General features: G+C 45.9%; 1 protein-coding gene across 1 annotated transcript in view; it reads right to left on the bottom strand.

The window, feature by feature from the left end:
- The window catches only part of OTUD7A (OTU deubiquitinase 7A), a 1,253,807-nt gene that overhangs the window by 719,822 nt on the left and 507,413 nt on the right, over positions 1-26,572 (bottom strand). The window lies entirely within an intron of this gene.

Raw genomic sequence — 26,572 nt, 5'->3', positions numbered from 1 at the left:
CTTTTGATTCGTGGAAGTCACATGTCCCTGGTGTTGAAGAGAGTTATGTGGTGTTTAAGTTTTATTGTGTTAGAACTTTATATTTGTTAGTGCTCTTGTTTTACAGGTTATGTACAGAGTTCTATTTTCCACTTGTGCATGTAGTCTATGTTTTACTGCTATTGGAATGTTTGGTGATGGTCTGGAATACTGCTGTGTCGGTTGAAGCAGCCATCCTGAACCCTCACTTCGTTTGTATCTTACTTGTCCAAATCTTCCATTAAAACCTTGAAAACTAATTGAAGACTTCTGGTAAGTCTGTAATAAAGATTTGAAGTTCATTGTTGACAACCTGGCACTCCACTACAAATTTGCGACAGGATGGAATTCACGTGTTTTTAATCTTCTGGCACTGTACTTACTATACCAGCAGATTTCTGCTTCCTATCAAGGTACAGTACGTCCAATTTATTTATTTTGAGGGCTCGAGGATTATTTATTTTTCTTCCTGTGACTTCAAGTCATTTCGTTTCATTTTTATGGGACACTGTGCGTTTTTAAAGTACTCCTAATCCTTCAGCTTTTGAACTTTATCCACCTTTACTGTGTGATTGTTTACAATCCACTATGCGGCTGGCATTATTTCATTAACTTTTGGTGTTTATCCTCTGTCTTGGAAATTCACCGCCTTCGTTTTGATTCATGAAAGTTGTTCACTGCTCAAGTCGAGAGTTGCCATATCAACGTACTGTGGCTACCTCGAGCGCTCGGAACCAGCTTTCCGGAACCAGCTGAACTTGTCTGTTCATTTACAGCACAATTTAAGGTGTCTTCTGGTACTGCATCCTTCGTGTTCAAGTTGGATTAATTTCAGCGATAAACAAACTGTACTGTTGCCACACTTGGAAACCGAAGCTGCACCAAGCTTGGCCACGGGCAACAGACGGCCCAAAATATACAGATTACTAACGCTGTGAAATCCCACACCCAACATTGTGACTGACGGCAACCGAATACCATCGGTGCCGTTCTCGTTTCAACAGAAACTACCCGATAAGGACCGGGTCGGAATTATCACCGGTCAACCGACAACGCGCCTCGATCATTACGATCAGCCCTGAAGATTCACAGCCACATGCTGTGATGAAACACGTGTAGGCTATAGTGACAGGTACAGTGATTCCCGAGAAGAGAACACTGTTGATTAATAAAACGTTTGAAAATTTACGTTTGGTCTGATCTATCCCATATGTATGACAAACTTGAAGATTGAAATTTCATTTGATACGCATAGTGTGCTCTGGATTCTTGCTCAAATCACAAAAGAGGGAGGTCCCTGAACCTCTTCTGCTTACAGAGGTTAAGGTTTTCCTCTGACCAAGAAGCACCTACCCTAAAGCCACGATACTCTGAAACTTTACCGTGAGAAGTTGAGCGCCAAATTTCTGAACACTAAAAAACCTGCTCACAGACTGTATAAAAACTGTACTGTTGTGTTTATTATTGTTTGTCATTTATACACTTTTCTCCTCCCACTCTTTTATTTTTTTTTCTTCTCTCTTCTTCTTCTTTATTATTCATCTTTTATTCATAACGCTTCCAGGGCCTTAATTTCTGCATCTAATTTGTGGAGTGTTTCTTGTATGTCTCGCAGCACTCCGAAGCTTTTAGAGATACAAAATCCCCAAATTATAACCTTAAAGGCTTCCCATATAGTTTCTATATTATCAACCGACCCTCTGTTTCTCTGAAAGAAATCCTGAATTTCATCTCTTAACTCACTATGGAAAACCGTGTTAAGGAGCGACAGGGGTTGCAGTTTCCAGCAACTGCATGGTTTGTCATAGCTTAACAGGAGTGATCCGAATAGGTTCTGGCCAGATGTGCAACATTTCTAATTGTAGGGCCTTAGCCTCGGGATAGTAGGTAAAAATCAAGGCACGCCCAGGAGTTAGCATGGTGGAGAAGTGTGGCTCAATGATTAGAGTGGCAGACCCTGATGCAGAGGTTTAGCCCGGGACCAGGGTTCAATTCCCCGCCGTGGCGAGTCTTGGACTCAAAATTCCATGGACCTGATAATTCTCGCCTTGGTGCCTATTCCAATCATAGAGCTCTGGTCGCTCCCCCAGGCTCCCTGAACTCTGGGTATCGTAGCGCTAGCTTCTTGCTTGCACCCTTGGCATTTTTGCTCCGCATTTTGGTGACACTTATCAGCATTCTCGTGCCCACATCACGCGAGTGATTTGCATTCTTTCATGCTCATTATCATTTAAGCTGCGCGATTTTTAAAGCTAGTTGCAATTTGCCTGCTGCGCTTGTGCCTATTGTTGTGTCAGCCCGCTTTGAAGCTTATCTGTGCCTCTGCCCACTTGCACGTTTATTTTCCCTGGCTGCCGATCTTGAAATATTAGTTGGGAAATACTTCCGGCCATTTTGTTTGTTGTTGTGCCTGCCAGCCCGCCCCTCCACCACGATCACACCTCCCTGCAGCCCCTCCCTCGCTCCGCCCCCTCCTCTCTCCATTTATGACTGATGCCCCAACGTGCAGCGTCCACGCGCTGCGGCCGCGCCGAAGGTGCACCAAAGGTAAGCCCATCTACGCCCGTCCGCGCCTGGCCCGCGCCCAGCGCCAGACCCCCTGCTCCCCGCATTCCCCAGCCCACTCGCATTACTTACGATGCCACCACCCTCCTAGCCCTTAACCCCGGCCGTTCCCCCAACTGCGTCCAGGCCGCTCCTGGACACACCCATGGACCCTTCTCTTGCAACTCCTGCAAGTTCGACGGCACCAAAACCAACTCCTCATCCACCAACACCAAACAGAGACCTGACACCAACCACCTTAAATGCATCCTGCTCAACACCCGCTCGGTCCACAGACACGCCATCGACCTCTGGAACCTACTAGACACCATCTCTCCGGACGTCGCCTTCCTAACAGAAACATGGATGAATGCCTCTTCAGCCCCAGACATCACCATTGCCATCCCGGAAGGATACAAAATCATCCGTAAGGACCGCACCGACCAAACAGGAGGAGGCATCGCTATCGTCCATAAGAACTCCATCCGCATCTCTACCAGCTCAGACGTCAACCTTGCCAGCGCCGAACACCTCCACTTCCAGATCCACACGGACCCCAAGACCACACTCAGAGGCACCCTCCTCTACCGGCCCCCAGGACTCCATGCACAATTCAGTGACGACATCATTGACTTTATCACCCCACACGCCCTCCCCTCCGAGGACTACATTCTATTGGGAGACCTCAATTTTCACCTGGAAAAAAGCAATGACAGCAGCGCCACCACCCTTCTGGACAATCTTGCCGACCTCGGACTCAAACAACTTGTCACTAACCCCACCCACATTGCAGGTCACATACTCGACCCTATCTTCACCTCCAGCAAACATGTCTCATTCAGTCACACCACAGCTCTTCATTGGACGGACCACAGCTGCGTTCACTTTATCTACAATAAGACCACAATCCACAACCATCCTCAACCCACCCTGCGAAGAAACTGGAACAAAATCACCATTGACCAGATCTCCTCATCGCTTCTTCTAAACCCCCCCGCCCACTCCTCAAACCCCGACCAAGCAGCCATTAACCTCACTCAATGGCTATCCAACAGCGCCGACATCATAGCACCGTTGAAAAAACGTCAAATCAAACTAGGCAGCAAAAACGCCTCCTGGTTCAACGATGATCTTAAGAAATCGAAGAAACTCTGTCGCTCCCTCGAGAAGACCTGGAAAAAAGACCCAAACACCAGCAGCAGGGACGCCTTCAAAAACGCCACCCGCATACACCACCAACTAATCCGGTCTGCCAAGAAAGCCGCATTCAAAGACCGACTAGACAACAACGCCCACAACAGCAAGGAATTATTAAACATCGTCAAAGAATTTACCAACCCATCAGCCAACTCCAACGACATCACCCCCTCCCAAGCCCTCTGCGACTCCCTAGCTTCCTTCTTCCACAACAAAATCGCAGACATCCACAACAGCTTCGACAACCGACCCGGAGACCAACCCACCCAACATTCTGCAGGACCTTCACCCCCCCTGAACATCCTTAATGACTGGAACCCAATCTCCACTGAGGACACCATCCGCCTGATGAACTCCATCCACTCAGGATCCCCCACAGACCCATGCCCTCACCACATCTTCAACAAAGCAGACTCCATCATAGCACCACACCTCCGAGATGTCATCAACTGCTCCCTCAACTCTGCCACCTTCCCGGAAAGCTGGAAACACGCAGAACTCAGCGCCCTTCTGAAAAAACCCACAGCTGACCCCACCGAACTCAAAAACTACCGCCCCATCTCGCTTCTTCCATTTCCGGCCAAAGTCATCGAGAAAGCTGTCAACAACCAGCTCGCCGCCTTCCTCGAAACCAACAAATCCCTCGACTCCTCACAGTCCGGATTCCGAGCCAAGCACAGCACTGAGACCGCACTCATTGCTGCAACAGACGACATTCGAACTCTACTGGACAACGGAGACACAGTCGCCCTCATCCTCCTCGACCTCTCCGCTGCCTTCGATACAGTCTGCCATAGCACCCTTCTACAGCGCCTCAGAAACGTCGGAATCCAAGGAAAAGCACTGGAATGGATCACCTCGTTCCTCACCGGAAGAACCCAGAGAGTCCGCCTCCCACCATTCAAGTCAGAGGCCACTGAAGTCATCTGTGGCGTACCACAAGGATCTTCTCTCAGCCCCACCCTCTTCAACGTATACATGAGCCCACTTGCGGCCATCGCTTGCCAACACAACCTCAACATCATCTCCTACGCTGACGACACTCAACTGATCCTCTCACTCACCAAAGACCCCAACACCGCCAAAACTAACTTACACGAAGGAATGAGAGAAGTAGCCGAGTGGATGAAGCACAGCCGTCTGAAGCTGAACTCGGACAAAACAGAGGTCCTCATCTTGGGTGCCTCCCCCTCCACCTGGGATGACTCTTGGTGGCCAGAGGCCCTTGGAAAAGCACCCATCCCGACAGACCACGCACGGAACCTGGGCGTCATCCTGGACTCCTCACTCTCGATGACCAGACAAGTCAACGCCGTTTCATCATCTTGCTTCAACATTCTTCGCATGCTCAAAAAAACATTTCGCTGGATCCCCACCGAAACTCGCAAAACGGTCACCCACGCACTGGTCACGAGCCGCCTGGACTACGGAAATACCCTATACGCCGGTACCACCGCAAAACTCCAGAAAAAACTCCAACGCATCCAGAACGCTTCAGCCAGGCTCATACTAGACATCCCGCGTAAAGAACACATCTCCGGTCACCTGAAAAACCTTCACTGGCTCCCCGTAAATAAGAGGATTACCTTCCGCCTCCTAACCCACGCACACAAAGCACTTTACGAACTTGGACCCGAATGCCTCAACACACGACTGTCCTTCTACACCCCCTCCCGTCAGCTACGATCCTCCAACCAAGCCCTCGCCACTGTTCCTCGCATCAACAAAACCACCATGGGAGGTAGATCCTTCTCCTACCTGGCAGCTAAAACTTGGAACTCTCTTCCCACTCACCTTCGCCTTACTCAGAACCACCTAGCATTCAGAAAGCAACTTAAAACTTGGATATTCGACAAGTAATTCCCCCACGCTTCCTCAAACGCCTTGAGACCCTATGGGTATGTAGCGCGCTATATAAATCTCTTGACTTGACTTGATTTGACTCTGCAACTCTGGGCAATAGCTTGCTTAATTTCCACAACGGCCCCCACAACGCTAAGAATGCCTGGCCTCCACCTTGGGGGTGCCCAGGAGTGGACCCCACAACGCTGAGGATGCCTGGCCTCCACCTTGGGGGTGCCCAGGAGTGGACGCCTCACAGGGAAAGCCAGGATGGGTTCCACAGCAGTATTCGTACAAGCGCCTTGAGACCCTTGCAGGTGAGTGGTGCGCTATACAAGTATCAATTTACATTCTCATATAGCGGGGTGGAAATGGCGGCAAGCATCTAATAGATTGTTATCTGATTTAATCCCACGAATAGCGTGGTATAACCTAGTGTAGTGATGCATAGCAGGGTGAGATCTATCTATTGCAGGGTCAGGTGCTGCATTAAAATCCCCTCCCCATATGATATGAGTAGAGCCTATTTCCATTATCTTCCCCCATAGAAGTGTATAAAATTCAGGATTATCTACATTTGGGCCATAGCAGCTCACTAATGTAACTGAATCTGTGCCCAATTGCCCTCAAACTATGGTGTATCTCCCATTTTGGTCCAGTAAGGTACTGTTTAGTGAGAAAGGGCTACACTTTTTAATTAGTACGGCTGAGCCCCTAGTGTAGGATGAGTATGATAAAAACAAGTTATGTTCTGCCCACTTGGTGGCAAATGTGATGGGCTTGCAATGGATTAGTATGTGTTTTCTGAAGAAGGGCAATTTGTATGTGGTGCCTATCTAGGTACCCTAGTAGCTGACGACATTTTTGTGGATCACCTAGCCCTCTCACATTCCAAGTGATGATGTGCAAGGTCTGGGGTATTGCCCGATCAGTCATCTGTGTCTACTGTACACAATAAATAGCAATGTGCCCTTACCAGAAGTTGCTTCCTGTGTGTATCATGTGCCGAATTCTCGTATACTTGTCTGTCATGCCGTATCTTGGAAATACCCGTAAACAATGAAACATCCCCTTGTCCCCCCTCCCACTGAAGCATCCCAATAATGCCAGTCATAACAGTCCCACTCCCTCCGCTGCCCAAAAAATTCCATAACAGAGGCACACATATTAGCGCAGTCTAAAGGAATAGGGAAACGTCTTTATGGGGGAATCTCCTAGAGGCTAGCACGATTTCCCATACATCCACAGAGCCAGTCAGATTAAATCAGCTGTCTCTACCGGAGCGAGGGTGATCCGCGTTCCCAGATATCTTTATCCAGCATACCAGTATTTCAGGTCACAAGTGATGTAGGGCAACACCTGGTAATGTTCATATCAGTTCCTGGAAGGCATCATTTCGTATCTTCGTCAGCTGCCACATAGCTAGAGTGGCTTTCACCTCATCATTTTGTGGCTCATTCAATAACCGGTGAGGAGGCTCTGGAGAGTGTATCAGGCCCTTTGGGGTCATTGTTCTGCCGTTTCAGCTGCTTCAGGAACTCCTCCACTTGTTGCGGTTTAGTATAAAACCATTGCTTCCCTTGATGCGTGATCCTCAATCGAGCCGGGATGAGAAATGCATAATCAATTTGAGCTTTTCTCAGCTTCTGCTTTACCGTTATGAATTTGCGCCTCTCGTCTTGCAAAGTTGCAGTGAAATCAGGATATATTGTAAATGTGTTTCCTTCAAAGCTGTGTTGCCACTTATCTCTGGCTATTTTTAGGGCGACGTCCCTATCCCGGTAATTCAATAGCCGCACGATAAGGGACCTGGGTGCAGCGCCTGGTGGGGGTCTGGGGCCCAAGGACCGGTGAGCTCTTTCAACTATGAAGTGTGTGGAGAGAGCTTCAGCTCCGATTGTAGCTCACAACATCTTTTCCATATATGCCTCCACTTTACACATGTTTGTGCTTTCGGAATGCCAATTATGCGCACATTATTGCACCTGATTCTCGCTTCAATATCTTCATTTTTGATAGCAATATTCTTCAATAGCTTGTCCATTTGTGCTACATTATCTTGTAGATGAGTGGTCACATCCTCCGGATCTTAAATTCTGCGCTCTGTGTCTTAAATGCGCTCGTCATGGGTGTCTAACTTATGCACAATAACGTCCGTGAGCGTGGTCATGGAATCCATCTTTTCAGCAATGGTGGTAAGACCCAGCCTGACCTCCAATAGTAGCGTCTTCATATCATCGCTTGGGGTCTGGCTTTCCTGGCTTGTAGATTGATCCATACCCCTCTCCTCTTCCTCCTGCTGCACTCGTGTAGTTTTCTTCGCATCAAAAGTTAGGCGGGTCTGCTTCGTGTCTGTCTTCTCCATAGCTGCTATATAGTACTTCCTGCAGCAGCCGCCACGTGTATGACCAACAGACCTTCTCTCGTACCGAAAGGGTTTCTGCCTGAGTAGTCACTTCTGACCTTTGAGTTTACTCTTGTATTGTGTAGCGCCGTATGATCACGTGGAAGCAGCGAATGGTAGGCCCTCAGCCCTGTATCCACTTTAAAATTGTGTATGCTGCACAAGGATTTTTTACACAGCCTCCTAACATATCAGGCTATATCTTATATATTTCTTCTAGGCTATCTTCGGTTTTAGTGCTACAGAGTCCAGTTCCAGCACCCATTGCGTGTCACTGTGGGAGGACTTTGCACATTGGGTAGGTGCAGTGTAGGCAATGTATTTGTAGGTATATTAAAATGTATGATTCCTCAGCAATATCTGTTCTCATTCACTTCACCTACAGCATGCCTCCAATATACTGCCTTTCTAACTGTGACGATTTCCTGACTGAGCTGATACTGGCGCTCTTTATTTGAGTCCAATGCGTTGCAGGCGTGTGTTGCTTACTCCTGTGTCTTTGTGCAATGTTGCATGCATCTATTCGCCTTCCTTTTGGCACTTTATTCACTTCCCTACAGGGCAGCCGCTATGCGCTTAAAAAGGGAGGCTCGACATTGACGCAGCCCTCCCACACTGCTGCGATCGCAATGCCAGCTGGTGACCACTTTCTCCCAGGGCGCTTCTTCAACCCCTTACGAGCGGTTGATTATTATCTCCTTTCATCCTGTTTTGTGCATGTAACTGATGATGCGTGCCCCCTGCCTGGGAGTCAAACTGCCGATAAGATTCCAGCACGTCTGTGGCCGATCCGCCACCCGGACAGCTTACAGCTCAGCACAGCGCTTTTGGGCAAAGTACAATTAGTGTATCGAAATAGATGTGTGCCTTCATAACAGGGGCTATGCTCATGGGGGAGAACTCTCACCTACCTGATAGCTTGTTGTAGTCGTTACACCAGCTTGGTGCGGCCCTCCTGCCCCCTGGTCCGCACCGGTGTCTTGTGGGTCGCACAGCCCAGCGGCCGCTCCACCCTTCAGTTTGCCATCTCGTGGAGCACTCTGTACCCCACACCAGCTACTCTGAATCGCCTCACAGCAGTACCAAAGTAACTTCTACACTGCTCCAACCTTATGTCTGCATTCTGCCGGTCTCTTTATGGGAGAATATTTTACTAGATCGGGATCACATTAGTGCGGCCATCATGCCAGTGCACCACCTAGTGCCTCCACCAGATGGAGAAGATTTATTGAATATTCTTTTAAGGCAAGTAGTGTGTCTGAGTACTAGTGCCATGGAATGCAGATGTTTGCCAATAAAATTGCTGTGGCCTTTCATCTGCACCAATAGGCAGGCCTGGAGTCGGAGGCGTCTTTGAGGATGACCAGTTTTGCGAAGTGTGAAATGGGTGTTACTTGTTGCCCATAAGGTCTGCCAAACCCTCTGCCAGCAGTCAGCTACTATAGGGCAAGAATAAAGTACATGGAATAGATCACAACACGTCTTGAATTTCCAGTAGAGACACTCCAAGCTCAATTGTGCCTGTTGCAGTTTGGTGAAGAGCCCTCCTGTATGTATTGTCCTCAGGAATTCACCTCTTGATCATCATCCTCCTCCTCCTGGATTTTTGCTTGTTGGGAGGTTGCTTTGACAATGCAGCGTTAATTTCCTCAATCATATTCCGGAGGTCTGGGCTCATGACAGTTAGAACATCATACCCATCTAGGACATGACTCTTCCTATGCTTTACATCTGCCTTTCTTTGGCTCAATTTTGAGATCTAGTTGTAATAAATAAATCAGCATCTTCCTGTTTATGTAAGGTTCCTAAGAGCCTTCTCTGTTGCAGCGGCAAGGCTCTCGAAAAGTCTGCCCCTACATCGTTCATCAATAAATCTACATCTCCCTCATAGAAAGCACTAAAAACCTGTCTTTTTACACTCAATAAGGCATAGGAGAACTAGAAATCTCTTTCCCTCCTTCTTTCAGTTCCTGCTGAGTGGCCTGGCAAGACTATAGTGCCTAGACGCCTATGGGCATTTGCTGTGCTTTAGGAATCCTGCTCATTTCATATTATATGAAATTGAATCTCATCTTGCAAGATAAGATCCAGTGCTTAAAAAACATTGTGCATCAGAATTTTATATTCCGTTCTTGACTATCCTTAGTCCCCATTTATATTACTTATTTACTGATTTCAGTCATCATGAAGAGCAGGTTCTTTTACTCAAGCCTTAATAATAGCATTACATACCTAAGCCTGATAGAGACACAACTACGTTTTCTAATTATCGGCCTACATCCCTCAGGAAAGAAACCTGATACAAAAAATGTAGCCACCAAATTATACAACATTTTATTATCAATCGTACATATAGATCAAACCGTTTTCATGAAAAAGAGAGTTTCTGTTAATAATACTAAACTGTTGTCTCATGTGATAGATAATATTCCCACCTTTACTATACGGTCTGGACTCCTTGCTTTAGATGCCGAAAAAGCTTTTGATAAAGTTCCTTGGCAATTTCTGCTTCAAACATTATAATCTTAATTTTGGAACTCATTTTATTAAAATGATATCAGCATTATATGACTCTCCTTCTGCAAGATTCTTTATTACTGGTCATGTTTCTAAATCTTGTTTTATCCAAGAAGGAAAGCAACAAGGATGTCCATGACCACCCCTTCTTTTACTGTCAGTAATTTAACCTCTGCTTTCTAATATCCGAAATTCCAATGAGGGCACAGGCAAAGACATTGCAAACATTACACTTAAAATATCTGCTCATGCAGATGATGTTCTGCTTTATCATAGTAATCTAGCTACCTCCATACCTGCAGTTATAAATATCATACACAAATACCCTGTTATTTCAGGTTACACTTTAAATCTTAAAACTTATTTCCCCTGAATGTCCATTGCACACCTGAAGTATTAGTCAATATTGATATTATTTGGCAAAAAGAGAAATTAAAATATTTAGGAATACAATGTTCACACTCTCTTAAATGCTTGACTGCATTACCACCCCTGATTCAGAAATCTGCATTTGCGCTTTTTCTGCTTCACCACACAAGGTCTCTAAGTTTTACAAGCAACTAAACTGTATTGTGATACCAACTAGAATTTTATAACTAATTTGCTGAATCTTGTGTTTTTGGTCATCCAAAAGTTGAGGGAACTATGGAGGTCAGGTTCCCAGCTCTTGCACTACCATAATTGCCCAACCCCTCTGAACAATATACTTGTACCAGTGCATGACTTCAGTGTCCTGACCTTTCTCTTGTGTGATATATATATATATATAATTTCTGTGCATTCATGCACAATTTAATGTTTTGTATCTTAATAACTAATGTTGTGAAAATATGGCTATATTTGATATAACTAATGTTATGTGCGAAATACACAAACATTTTAAATTTAAATAGAGTTTAAGCATGTATTTGTGTCAGGTATAGAAGAAATACTTTGCAGACCGTGTTTATTAAGTCTTTTTACACTGCTGGTTGACCCTGTGACTGTTATTTTAATGAAACCCAGGTGTGCACTTTCACCATATGTATAAAAAGAAAAAAATTGTGCAGTTTAAGCTGAATGTGATCAAGGGCTGCACAGCCCGAAACGCGTCGTCGTGAGGGGTGATTAATAAAGTATTCTTTGCCTGAAAACTTTGCTGCAGAGGCCTGAGTCTCCTTCCTCGCCAGGGGCTCTCTGGAAGTGGTTGGGATTATCTTCGGATATATATATATATATATATATATATATACCCTCTGCCTATCCCGGAGCATGTGTCCCGTTTACTTTTTATTGTGAAGGTGAGCATTGGATTGTATCTATGTCCGGATTGCTGAAACCGGCTAGGACACGCCCTCTCGTTCAGGAGCACCGCATACATCAGCAAACAAACTTTGGAGTGAGTACAGAAAGTGCTATATGCGGCGCCCCCCCAAGCTGAAGTAATTTCCACTGAGCGGTAATCTTTTGCAATGGGGAGAGAGGAGGCGGCAAGTTGCTGCCTGACTAAGGGATAGGACAGAGGTTGGAACGGGATTTCCTCACCTGAGTGCGCTATGGATGCACATTGCTCACCGCCGAATACTAGGGACATCTCAGGATGTTTGGTAATCACATTACTTAATGGGATACCTCGATGAACTATGCTGACCATCATGCAGTTCACTCAGCGTTGGAAACAGTTAGCACACACCTGCAGTTGGGAGGAGGAGCTGAGGGACGACTTCAAAGGGAGTGGCCTCCGCTTCATCCGGGAGTTTTCCAGCAGCCTGTGAGACTGGCACTGAAGACGGCCAAACCGGCCAGAAACGCGTCTGCCCATCACTACAGCGTTTCATGGACTGCAAAAGACTGGGCTCAGTTTTGTTTCAATAAACCCTCTGCCTATCCCGGAGCATGTGTCCCGCTTGCTTTTTATTGTGAAGGTGAGCATTGGATTGTATCTATGTCCGGATTGCTGAAACTGGCTAGGACACGCCCTCTCATTCAGGAGCACCGCATACATCAGCAAACAAACTTTGGAGTGAGTACAGAAAGTGCTATATGCGGCGCCCCCCCAAGCTGAAGTAATTTCCACTGAGCGGTAATCTTTTGCAATGGGGAGAGAGGAGGCGGCAAGTTGTTGCCTGACTAAGGGATAGGACGGAGGTTGGAACGGGATTTCCTCACCTGAGTGCGCTATGGATGCACATTGCTCACCGCCGAATACTAGGGACATCTCAGGATGTTTGGTAATCACATTACTTAATGGGATACCTCGATGAACTATGCTGACCATCATGCAGTTCACTCAGCGTTGGAAACAGTTAGCACACACCTGCAGTTGGGAGGAGGAGCTGAGGGACGACTTCAAAGGGAGTGGCCTCCGCTTCATCCGGGAGTTTTCCAGCAGCCTGTGAGACTGGCACTGAAGACGGCCAAACCGGCCAGAAACGCGTCTGCCCATCACTACAGCGTTTCATGGACTGCAAAAGACTGGGCTCAGTTTTGTTTCAATAAACCCTCTGCCTATCCCGGAGCATGTGTCCCGCTTACTTTTTATTGTGAAGGTGAGCATTGGATTGTATCTATGTCCGGATTGCTGAAACCGGCTAGGACACGCCCTCTCGTTCAGGAGAACCGCATACATCAGCAAACAAACTTTGGAGTGAGTACAGAAAGTGCTATATGAGGCGCCCCCCCAAGCTGAAGTAATTTCCACTGAGCGGTAATCTTTTGCAATGGGGAGAGAGGAGGCGGCAAGTTGCTGCCTGACTAAGGGATAGGACGGAGGTTGGAACGGGATTTCCTCACCTGAGTGCGCTATGGATGCACATTGCTCACCACAGAATACTAGGGACATCTCAGGATGTTTGGTAATCACATTACTTAATGGGATACCTCCATGAACTATGCTGACCATCATGCAGTTCACTCAGCGTTGGAAACAGTTAGCACACACCTGCAGTTGGGAGGAGGAGCTGAGGGACGACTTCAAAGGGAGTGGCCTTCGCTTCATCCGGGAGTTTTCCAGCAGCCTGTGAGACTGGCACTGAAGACGGCCAAACCGGCCAGAAACGCGTCTGCCCATCACTACAGCGTTTCATGGACTGCAAAAGACTGGGCTCTGTTTTGTTTCAATAAACCCTCTGCCTATCCCGGAGCATGTGTCCCGCTTACTTTCTATTGTGAAGGTGAGCATTGGATTGTATATATATATATATATATATATATATATATATATATATATATATATATATACATCTTTTTGTTTTTTTGTTTTATATAGTGAAAATTAGAACCGAGACATCGGGTATCAGAGCGCTTTACATAGCACCAGTTTCGTTACAGAAGAACACATTCATTTTTGTTATGCACAGGGAGATTATGTGATTTGCCCAGAATCACAGGATGTTGAGTGTCATTGCAGAGACTCAAACCCGGTTCCCCAGCTTCGAGTTCGACCGCTCTTAAACGTAAGGCTACATACTCTCCCCATGACATGATTTGATGTCCTCTCATATGCTGATGACACTCAGCTGATCATATCCATGGGCCCGAACCTTGACTTCACTAAACTGAAGTTCAGAGTGTGCATGAGGAAAATTGCTTCTTGGATGTCCCATAATTGCCTTCAGCTCGATGGTGATAAATCAGAAATAGTGCTGTTCGGCAAGGCACATGACCACTGGACGAGTGGTTGGTGGGAACCTTAATAAGGCATCCCCCCTCAACCAAAAAAGGTGGTCAAAAACCTGGGCATTCTAATCGACGATGGCCTCTCAATGAGAGAGCAAGTTAAATCTACAAGTAGCACCTGCTTTGGGATAATGCATATGTTAAGAAGAGTATTTCAATGCCTGCCTCTCCACACAAGAAAGACTCTCACGCAGGCACTAGTGGTCAGCCGCTTCGATAATGGCAATGCGCTCATGGCAGCGGACAATGACTCTCTCCTGTGCAGACTACAGGTAATCCAGAACACAGCTGCCAGGCTTGTCCTTAAACTCCTACCCGCACACCTTTTGTACCCACACTTAAATCACTGCACTGGCTTCCCATTAGAAAGCAAGTGATTTTCAAAGTTCTGCGCCTAGTACACAGAGCTCTGTCAGGTAAAGGACCAATGCATCCTGAAAATAAACTGTCAATCTATCACTCCACCAGCAATCTGAGATCTAAGGACCAACTCGTACTCACACAGTAATACAGGGTGGTAGATCCTTTTCTTACCTGGGCCCTCTTCAATGGGACAGGTTTCCACTTCACATTCACATCTGCTCTGATTTTGCATCCTTCAAGAAGCTACTTAAAACCTGGCATTTTTTAACAAGAAGCTACTAAAGATTAGCCCTTTGAGCTTATTTCCTCTTCCCTTTCTCAGCTCCAGACGCTTCAGCGCCGAGATACCCCTGCAGGGGTGATTCGTTGTGCTATATTATGTCTGGATAACAGATCATTACATAGTCAATGTGCTAATTTCTTTCTGAGTTTGTCCAGGCATAGTACTTTGTACTGAAGGGTATTCTTCCAGCATGAATCCTAAGCTAGAGAGCACACGCTCAACTCTGCCCTATGGTTCAAGGCTGTTGGTTGTGCTAGTCAGTCTTGTTAAGGTGCCAGCAGAGGGGATGGCACTAGCACCTGTCCACTCATGGTAGACATGGCTCTACACAATTTTTGCCCCCTTGCAGAGCAGAGTAAATGTTGTGGATGCATTGTATTGTGTGAAAAGTTATTACATATTGGGCATACTGTGCTGTCTATAGTGCTGAAAAGTGTGAATGCACAGAATTCTGGAACCAAGTTGCCATCCACAATGGAACTAGATTAAGGAAACATGAACACTGAATTCAAACAGTAACTACACCTCAAAACATTACAATAGACATGCACAACTGAGAATATTATTGTGGACATCACTTTTACCGACTATACAGAAAAATAGACATAAGCCAAATTGAGTAAATCTCTTCTCTTCAGCCACCAATTGATGAAATAAGCAAATTTAACAGAAAAGTAAAGCGTTTGAGAGAACATCATCCTGGTGGTATTTTAAAGCGTATATGACAAAAACAATGTTGACTTCCTGGCCAAGTCACTACTGATCTGTTTTTTCAGCGCCTCCTGTTTTGCAGAACATATAATCTTAAAGGAAAGCAAGTATTATATGCATCTTTAAAAAGGGCCAGGTAAATAACACATCTTGTTAATCTTGTTACCTTGGCATCAATCACGGAAAATGTTTGCAAAGCACGGTCAACTACAAGATTGACCTAAAATCGAACATCAGATTCATGTGCAGCAAAATCAGGCTTCAGACCATTGCATCCTAATACCACTGCCCAGTGTTTATTTTTTAACTTTCCCACCCACCCCGCTAATAAAGGGAAACCTTAGGAGTGGGTGAGGAATATTATCTTCAAAGTTATGCCCCGTATCCAACTATATTAATAAGTGCTCCCTGAAATATGGTCGAGCCCACCCTGACCTTTAGAAGTAAGTGGGTGAGGGTCGTATATAAAAGAAAAATGGGTTTTCCCTTCCCCACTCCAGTAGGAGTGGTGCATAGGTGTGACACATAACAGAGTTTGCCCCTTCTTCTAACTTGTGGAGGTGCTTGTCTCCAGAAGGGATACTTTTTGGTTTGTAGATCAGATCCAATTCTACTGCTTACACTGAGTTACCTCTATAGAGAATCGTGGAGAAGTACCAACAAAAAATAAATAATCATGTCATAGAACACAAAACGACTTCAGGTCCAGATGGCATTCAAAGGTTCATAATGTAGTGAATTTGAATTTGAATTTTTAAAGATTTAAAGAGCGCACGTTCACAATGCAGTTTCATGGTGCTAGAGGGATTCCTGGGCAAGAGAGAATACAGAGGACTATAGACTGAAAGCCTGCTGGAACAGAAGAGTCTTGAGGGCCTTGCGGAACTCCATGTAGGAGGGAGAGAGTCTGATATGGGGTGGGAGGTGTGAGAAGTTGGCCCGATATGCAGCGTTCGCTATTCTAGCGACCGCTATGTATCGTTCCAAACGACCCTTATGGTGATTGGTTGTAAGTCAACCTATAGACCAGCTATCCTAGTAGCGTGGATACGAGCAGTCTAAGGCTAAAGACTCGAGAGGGCGCGTTAAGCCAGCTGTTTACCACACATGTACCCCTTGAACACCAAGTGAAAGGACACCACACAAGTGTTATGAAAATAAACAGTATATTTATTAAGAATCACAACAGCCCTGTACTCTTTATGAGGTCAGGGTACTAAGCACAAACCAAATCTCTTAGGAAAATACTTCAAGTGCACAATTAAAACAAGTGTCCGAGGACACGGAAAGTTTAAGGTCTCGGGCGGACCCGATAAGGCAAGTCGGAAGCGAGGGACTCAGGACCCTAGAGTAAAGAGGCTATGCAGGCACCGAAATGCCGAGTTACCTAGCCACGAGGGCTGCGGCTGCACAAGTCTTACAGGCGTCGGGGTCTTCGCTGACGAGCCAGGAGCCGGAAGAAAAGGAGTTGCTGGCCGGCGACCAGTGATGAATAGTTCGTAGAGATCCAAGCCTGGATCAGAGATTGATGATACCTGAAAGCAGAGGGGACCAAGTTCGTACTACTAGCCAGTAGTCAGAGGGTACCAGGAAGGCACCGGTTGGCCGTCACCTCGACCAGGTGAGTGGGCGACGCTAGGCTCTGCAGTCCCACGGACCAGGAGGCGTTGTCGGCGACCACGGTGGAGGTGCGAGCTGTCCCACGAAGAATGATGCTGTCGGCGTCTCTGGGCCCAGGATGGGGCAACAAGCCTTGGCAGATCTCAGGGCCACGTGGTAGGCCTAAGATGGCGTCTTGAGTGGACCAGGAGGGTCCGGGGTGCTTCTCGCAAAGATGGAAGCAAGGGCCAGTCTGGAGCAACCAGACCAGCAGTGTTGATTGTCGGATGTCGTCACAGAAGGGCACAAGCCAGCGGCTAGTGACCAGACAACGTGCTGAGCAGCGAGCAGAAGGGCCCCACGCAGATCGTGGAGATGCTGGGAGACTGCACTTCGGTGCTGGAGCGGCTCAGGGTCGGGGCTTCTCGGACCCCAGAGCACTCACCAGAGAATTACTTCGATGGTCGTGCTGGTTAAGAAAGCGTGCAGGTTTTGATGATGGCCGGTCCCTCGAGGTCTCGTCGCACCCACAGATCACAGCTGAGCTGATGACGTGGGTAGAGGTCAGAGGTGCCAGGGAAGCCGGTTCTCGTCGAGCTGGGCCGTCGGATCCTTGAGGAAGGACTTGTAGCAAACCGCAGAGTTCTTAGATGGTGCCCGCTGATGCAGGGTGACTACTCCTTAGTCACAAGGGAGAAATCTTGAGAAGAGTCTCGAAGTCCTTTCGTAGAAAGTATTCTTGATTCAAAGATGATCTAATTTGGAAGGGCCCCTGCTCCGGTCTTTATCCTAAAGAAAGGGGTGGGTACATGACTAGGTCCTGCCCTAAGGGTGGGACCAGGAAGGGGGGTAGTTACACCCCTCTCCCCTGCCGGACTTTCCCCAGGCCAGGGCTGGCGCCCCTGGAACTGGTTCTGACCAGCAGATGCGTAGTGAGCACCGGGGTGCCACTCCGCAGTCACCTTCTCGCAAAAGCCCTACCTACCCAGAATACACAAACCCTGTCTGGGACGGTGCGAACACCGCCCTCGACAGGAAACCCTTTGTCCAGGCGCTCCTCGCTGGAAGGACTCCCAGCAGCAGGAGGTCAGACTCGTGTCTGTGGTGGCAGCATCCATTTTGTGGAGCTGAGGCTTCAGTTAACTTTAACCGGGGTTCACAGTTACGTACATGTCGTGTCCCTCTAGAAGGGCGGAATGCTAACCTCGTCGCCAGAATTGGTGAGAGGGCAGCATCCCGATTCGTATGACACCTTACTCGACATGTCTTGATAACGCGATACCGAAGTTACCGATATGGTACGCGTTACCATGGAACAGCCATTGGGTCTTGATTCCGCAAGCTGCAACCGGGCTCGGCTCGGGCCAGAACACAGTTCACACGAGCCCACGCACTCTGCCTTCAGGATTGTCAAGGCCTGCCATAGGAGTGACTGATAGGAACTCGGGTGTCCATCGTATGGTTAGATATAGAGCTACTATACCTAAAGCAAAGGGTGATTACACGACTTTGCCCCAGCTGTCATGCAGCCAGTTGTGTCAGATTTAGGAGGCCAGCCAGGGGTGGCATAATACATGCTGCAGCCCCGGGCGGCCCTGGGTACACCTATGCCCTGAGTTACAGGGTCTGATAAGGTGGCCCAGTACCAATTGGAAATGCACCTAAGGTACATGGAATCCATTTTACAGAGAGAGCAGTAGGCCTGGGGTCCTGATTGGCAGGGCCCCAGGTCGACTATGTCAAAAACCAGCTAGAACACAGGGCAAAAAGTTGGGGGCAACCATAGTCAGGAGGTACCTTCCTACAGGAGGGTGTTCCAGAAAGTGGGCGCAAGGACCGCGAATTTCTGGCCTCCTGATCTTTGTTTCTTGAAGCGGGGAATGACTAGTAGGGATTTGGTGGATGAGCGAAGATCTCTAGAAGGGCAGTAGTTGGTAATGGCGGAGTTGATAAAGGCAGGAGCCGTGCCCGTCCGGGCTTGAAAAGTAAGGCAGCCAAGTTTGAACAGGGCCCGTTGCTTGATGGGGAGCCAATGAAGATCAATGAGGAGGGGTGACGAGTGGTGAAATTTCGATAGGCCATGTACCAGGCGGGCTGCCTGGTTCTGCACCAGCTGAAGGAGTCGAAGTGCATAGGCGGGAGCACCGTTGTAGATAATGTTCCCATAGTCGATCTTAGATAAAACCATGGCCATTACGATCAGTTTGAGTGCAGCGGGAGAGAAAAACCGGGATACTTTCCTAATGATACGCAGGGTAAAGAAACAGGAAGAAAAAACAGAACTAATGTGGGAGTGAAGTGTCAAATGATGATTAAGTGTGAAACCGAGGGTCTTAACTGAGTGAGAGGGAGTGGGGGGTGCACCAAGAGAGGGGGGCCAAAATGAAGGAGACCAAGAGTTGCCACTGCCGCCCGTCAGAATCTGCTCTGTTTTATCCGGGTTGAGTTTGAGGTGGTTCGCATTCATCCAATCCCGGATAAACAGCATGACGGACTGGAAGGCAATGACACGTAGGGGTCCATTAGGATGGCGGGCGGGCTTTGCCCGCCCGCCACCCTAACTGAGAAGGGGACCGCCCGCTAACAGTGCGGGGGTCCCGACATGTGTATTAGGATGCGCCCGCCACACAGGCGGGCGCATCCTGTATGTCTACCATTGCGGGGGCGGAGCAGGAATCTCCGCCCGCCGCAATGGTAAAAGTGCACGTTTTGATTTTCAACGCGCAACATGACAGGCACTGCACGGTGCCTGCCATGTTGCACTTTGAAATGCGGGGGGGGTGCACCCCCCAAACCACGGACTCCCAGGGGGCCCGCAAGGGGCCCCACAGGGAGTCTCCGCATGCCTTTCCGTGGCGGCATTGCCGCCACGGAAATGCACTGTACAATGCACATTGTAATATGGCGGGCGGTGTCTACAAGACACTGCCACCATGTTACAGGTTTTCCGCCCCGGCCGCTAGGCGACCGGGGCAGAAAACAGGCGGGCGGTGTTTCCGACCGCTGCGGTCCCCTCCGCCATCGTAATATGGCGGGGGGAATGCAGGGAAGGATGGCGGGCGGATTGCCTCCGCCAGGGTGGCGGTGGCCACCGCTACCCTGGCGGAGGCAATCCGCCTGCCATCCTAATAGGCCCCTTAATGAGGGGGAGGAAAAATTAAAAATGAGTTGGAGGTCATCAGCATAGTTGTAAACTGTGACCTCCATTTGTTGCAATGCAAAAATAACAGGGAAAATGTAAATGTTGAATAAGAGGGGGGAGAGAGAGGAGCCCTGGGGGACACTGCATTGCACCCTGCGGGGCGGGGCAGAAAATTCGGCCAAATGGACGGCCTGGGTGCGGTCAGCAGGGAAGGAGCCTATCCAGGCCAATACTTGACCTCCTATGTGCGCCGCCTCGACACGGGACAAGAGAATGGAGTGGTCCACCGTGTCGAAAGCGGCGGACAAATCCAGGAGGACCAGGGCCTGAGGGGTGTTGGTATCGAGCCCCTCCCTGAGTTTGTCCATGACCGAAATGACCACCTTCTCAGTGGAGTGGCGGGGGCAAAAGCCCGCCTGGCAGGGTGCAAGGTAGTTACTGTCCTCTATGAGACATCGTACCAGATAATAGCAGATATCCACACAAATAATTTGGTGCATGTCTACATTTTGAAAAAGGGCTTTCTGGCAAAAAAAATCTACAACATCATGGCGCATCGATACTAATTGTGAGCCTTCTCATGCGATCATAAAGATATTGCATTGCTCATTAAGTACACTGGCGAAATATTGTACAAACAACTATTTAAAGGTAAGGAAGAAAAAATAAGAATCCTGTTAAAACAATGTAAAAAATTTAAAGAAAATATGCTTCTGAAAAATAAGCAGTTATAAAAAGCATTAATCGGTCAGTCATTATCCCTGTGTCTGTTACATTATGAAACAGAAATAAAGGGCCTGATAGAAGAATCATTTACTGCATGTTTAGGTTTTTACAGTTTAATCAGTCAAGTTGCTCAAGTGATTAGTTTTACATAAAAGTCAATGAAGTGGAAAATGTTCCTGTCAGTTTGTGCAGAATGGAATAATTCACTAAATCCGTTTTTTCAGTGCTCACCTTGATCAAAGGCAGCCTTTGGAAAATGGTTCAACAAATCTACAAATACATAAGAATGCTCTCTGTCTTTCTTTACTGGATTAGGTTTGCTTGGTGAATATGGAAATTAAAGCACATGGGTTCCGTGTATGGCATTGGTATCAACGAAAATGGAAAGGTTTATAACATTGCATCAGATATTGATTAATTAAATGAGCCAGGGTACTGCCCCTCGATTTTTGGGAGATGGGCCAACGTTCTGCCATAGCAATCAAGACCTCACACATCAAATGTTACTCACTAAGAAAGCCCGAAAGGTACTTCTTAGACCATAACTACTGAGGGCTTTAGGTAAAATCTGTAATACCGAAAAGAATACTGCACTCAGACCTGTGTATGTGAACCAAAAGCCAAATGAAACCCAACTTACCCCTTCAAAATGAACCTCCACAAAGATAAAGGTGTTTTAAATGTGGTTCAACTGTGTCTATTTGGTTTGTATTAGCTTAAATACATATAACCAGGCTATATGGGACTTTTTCTTTGGAAAGTGATTTCTGGGCGTCCTTGGTGTTTACCATGCACTGTACTTTGGATTAATTAGTGTGATTTTTAGATTAATTCATTTGATGGAATTTCGACTTATGAACTTTGAGTTGGCTTCTGATTGTGGGCTTTGATTCCTGCAAGTGAGTGTAAGAAATCTACCTAAACTTTACCTGGACTTCCACAACATGTGTTCTAAAAGATTCTGACAGAGGCAAGGCAAAGACTAACTTTACGAATAATTTTCCCAACTTGTAGCAGCATGAGCTCATAAGGTCTTCTAAGGAGGATGCATGCATCAAAGATACAAATTGAGCACAATGCAAAAAATAAGGAAAATAGGGTGCAAATAAGTTTGTAAAAATGGTAAACATGCGTTCACTAATTGATAATAAGAAAATAGAAAATAAGAAAATAAGACTTAACTGGTCATCATTAAATTCAATGCCCACAACTGACTTAATGAAAAGTCAGTAGGGCTTAATTTAAATACATAAGGAAAGCAAAATGTCAGAAAACTGTCTAAGATCCAGTGGATAATGAGTCGGCCATAACTGAATGAACCAGGTGACTTGGCTTTAGTGGGTCTCATCACTTAAGAAGCTTATTACGATTCTGAGACATTTACTTCGCACAGAAATCAGGTATTCAGGAGCTCAGAGAGCTGAAAGGGTTGACAAGGTAGACCTGGGTCAGGCAGATTGCAAAGCAGAGAAAGCCTCAGAGAGGTGAAGTCACCCATTTAAGCTGCAGAATTCACAGTGATCAAATGCAAGCTGGGATTTCTCTCTGATATTTCTCCTAAGTTCAAGAAAGTGAAGCTCAGGATTTTTCAGTAGAAGACAACTCAAAATTGAGCCCAGAGAGCATTCCACAGCACCATCTAAGCTAAGATGTAAACTACGCTGGAAACCTTTGTGATGAAGAATAAACTCAGAAGTTTCATTAAAATCACAGCTTTCTCATGTGGCTCCTACACTACATTCCTCCACTACCACCAGTATTCTACTATCATTTTGCCTTATTTGGTCACAGCTGGAATGGATACACAGGTAATCATGGTGGGGGGATGGTAGCTTTTCAGTTTTGGTTTGTGGCAATGTCGGCATTTGTTGTAGGTATGTTTTTTTTAAAGTTTCTCAACGCTGTGTATTGAGGGTTTATTTGTGCCCAGAAAAATAAAATCAAACAGACATTTGCTATTAGTCAGGTCTCTTTATGAGTTATATAATACCGCATGTATATAGCAAGGGGGCACAGGCATACTCCTTATCCCAGTATCACAACCCCTTGATGGGGCAACATGAAGACGTTCATTGGCCACTGGTTTACAATTCACATTAGCTTGCCGTTTCTTGGCTTCTTTCATGCAGAGAGTAGTCTCATCAAGGTACAAAGCCACAGGTGCAGGAATCCACCCATCCATCAGTCCCACCTACCCACACATGCCCATCATCCTACCTACCTAGTCCCATTCATCCAATCACCCTGTTCCATACTTCTGCTATGGATTGTAATTGTAAAAACAATACACAATTTGGGATGGCAGTGGTTCACACAGATATCTGTTTCAGATCATAGCCTGTGTCGGTCTTCCTCCTGAAGGTTATCATGCACCTCTGAATTAGTTCTTATAATTTAGAGAAATATTTACTTGTAGACCTGTTAGAGATATGCAGAGAGAGGCTGCATGGAGTTGGGCTTTGTTAATCTACCAAAGTGGGCAGGACAGCAGCAGCTCTGTAACACTGGTTACATTAAAAGATGGCTGCCATTTGTCCCTGATGTAGCAAGATCAGAATAGATGAGGAAGCATGAGGAGAAGAGCATTACCACATCTATCTGTGTCACGCAATGGCTCTTAAATCAATCTTGCAATGAAGAAAATATAGAATTCTCTTTACTGAGTCCCAACTCAGTAACAATAACCAACAATAAGCATGTTAGAATGTTGCTTTGTATCAGGACATTTGCTTGGGCCATGAGACACACTGTAACATCATCCACCAGATGGCTCCTTTAACTGCAACTGATCCCGTTTTTTTATTAGCTTGTATGAACAGATACAAGTATGATTGCTAATTTTCGCAGAACATACAGAAGCCTTTTAGCAACAACTTAGTCTGCATGGTAAAGATACTAACTTTGTTTAGAAGGTGAAACAGAAGTGGTCTAGATGAAAGCACTATGCTCAAGTTTCAAGTTTCAAGTTTTTATTTTTATGATAACGGAACTCTGTCGAGATCCACATAACAGTTTAGCAGTAAAGTAAAAAAGAAAAAGAAACAATTTTCAATACATATTTAAATAGAAATGTCAATACAGTGTTAAAAAACATTTAAAGAAGGAAAACAATTTAAAGCAAAACATTTCATTAGGAGGATTAAACATAGCTACAATGAAATCATAAGCAGTAAAAATACCCAGCTGAAAACACAGAGGTTTTACCCATTTTCGTCTGTGTACCATAAGGGCTGGGCAAACAAAAACTACATGGTATAAATCCTGGGGATAGAGTTTACAGAGGTCACAGATATCTGTACCACCATGCCATTTAGACAACAAACAATTCAATGGGAGTAAATCATATCTTAACAGTAAGATAAATCGCCTAACTGCATGAGGAAGATTCCAACCTAAATATGGTTGAAATTTGTTAATTTCACAAGAGTTACCGAGGGTGAACATTCCTCTCTTAGACTTTCGGATCGTACTATCAGCTCTAAAACTCAACTCCCAAGATGAGGTTTTTAAAGATAATTTTAATTGGGGAGTTGATAGTGTAAAGAGACTTTGTTCATCAATCTGTAATAGAGAAATTGCCTGTCTGAAGTTTTTTACTATAGAGGAGTAAACATTATAGGAACCCAGCAGTTCTTTTTTTATTTGAAACCTCAGGGTGCCAGGTTTTCCTTCAGCAATATAAAAAACCCATCTCACAACACTCGCCACTGCCTGGGACCGTGCACTACGTAGACCAAACTCTTGTCGCAACGATGACGTAGAGCTTGCAGTATTTACAGAGGCTAGATTACGAAGAATTCTTCCCTCAATAGAATCCAGGAATTTCCAGCATGCCATGTCCACTATCTCTAGTCCGAAGATTAGAGATGCGGGGATTTTTGCCCGATAGACTTCGAGCAATATAGAAAAATGCCTCCGACCTGTCGCTTTGTATAAGGAGATAAGACTCTTCCCTTGAGCGAGAGCTTTCCTACCATTCTTCTCTGTATGGGTTTTTTCTGAGAGATTACTCGTGACGATCTTCCCAAGGAAGGGGTAGGATTTAACTACTTCTAATCTTTCCCCCCCGACAGACCAGAAATAATCGCTGTATTTAGGTTTTCTCCTTCCACAGAAGCACATTATTTTACTTTTTGAGATGTTAATTTTTAAAAAGTGGGCCACGGAGTAGGAGTACAAACTTTTTAAACGATTATTCAGACCCTTAGGGGTGAGGTCTAGAATTATAATATCGTCAGCATACATTAAGCATGCGATGGATAATCCCCCTAATACAGGGGCAATACCATTACTCGTGGCTAACATAGCTTTAGGTAAATCCGCAATGTATAAGGAAAATAACAGTGGGGCCAGGAGGCAGCCCTGTTTAAGCCCATTATTGGTAGATATTATCCTGGAAAGTCCTCTATCACCACCCATTAAAACTCTGCACCAGGTGTCAGTATGGAGTTCAATAACTAGTTTCAATAGGCTCGGGGGCATTCCTAATTTTATTAGCTTACTCCAAAGCAGAGCTCTTTCCACCTTGTCAAAGGCCGTAGAGAAGTCAATAAATGCTCCATAAAGACCTCCTCTACGGACAGTGACATATTTTTCAATTAAAATTTGAAGAGCAGTAGAGTTATCTAAGGTACCGTGGTGTTTTCTAAATCCAGTCTGCTCTAGTGGAAGAATTGCAGACATGGTCACCCAGTCATTTATAGAATTCAATAGACACTTGGTGAAAACCTTGCCTATAGCGTCTAGGAGAGCTATTTGTCTATAATTTTCAGGAGAATCCCTGGCACCCTTTTTGTAGATAGGAATTAGCAAGCTCCCTTTCCAAGAATGTGGAACAATGCCATTATTATAACAGGCTTTAAAGACGGGGTATAGGATTTTTCCCCATAAGGCACTATGAGTTTTCAATACAGAAATTGGAATTTCATCTGGGCCGAGGGCACCGGACGAGCGGAGAGCTTTAATTGCAGTTTCAATTTCTAATTCGGAGGGAGGATCATAAGGACATAGATCTTCCTGCAATTTATTACGATCAAACTCCTCGCCATTACTACTATATAGACCCTGAACAAAATTTACCCAAGTCTGCTCATTTATTGATATCGGAGAGGGTCTGGCTCTCACCCCACAACCCTCCCCAATTAGTGACCAAAAGGTCTTAGTCCGACCATTCTTGGCTGCTTCCCGTAATTTACACCAAAGAGCGTCTTCCTTCTGACGTTTTAATCTGACCTTCAGCCTGTTTCTTCTCCTCTTCAAGAGTGAAATTCTTTGTCTACGGTCTGGAGAGGGAGAAAGGTATTGGGCCCTTACCAGCTTATTTATTTCCTTATTTAAATTAAGGAGATCAAAGGGAATTTTATGCATTACCTTAGCTGTTAGTTGCTTTTGAGCTTTTAATTTTAAAATTTGTAAAAATGACGTAAAGCAGTCTAATTCTCTGCCTTCCCATAAAGCTAAGTTATCTACTGTATATTCCAGTAAGTTGGACAGATTTTTAATAGTCCCGGGGTTCCAATAGCACTTCCTGCTTTTAGTATTAAAGTTCAATAAATCATCCCCGATTTTC

This window comes from Lissotriton vulgaris, chromosome 2_2, assembly GCF_964263255.1.
Source record: "Lissotriton vulgaris chromosome 2_2, aLisVul1.2, whole genome shotgun sequence".
Classification (NCBI taxonomy): Eukaryota; Metazoa; Chordata; class Amphibia; order Caudata; family Salamandridae; genus Lissotriton; species Lissotriton vulgaris.
This window is presented reverse-complemented; position numbering and strand designations above follow the sequence as displayed.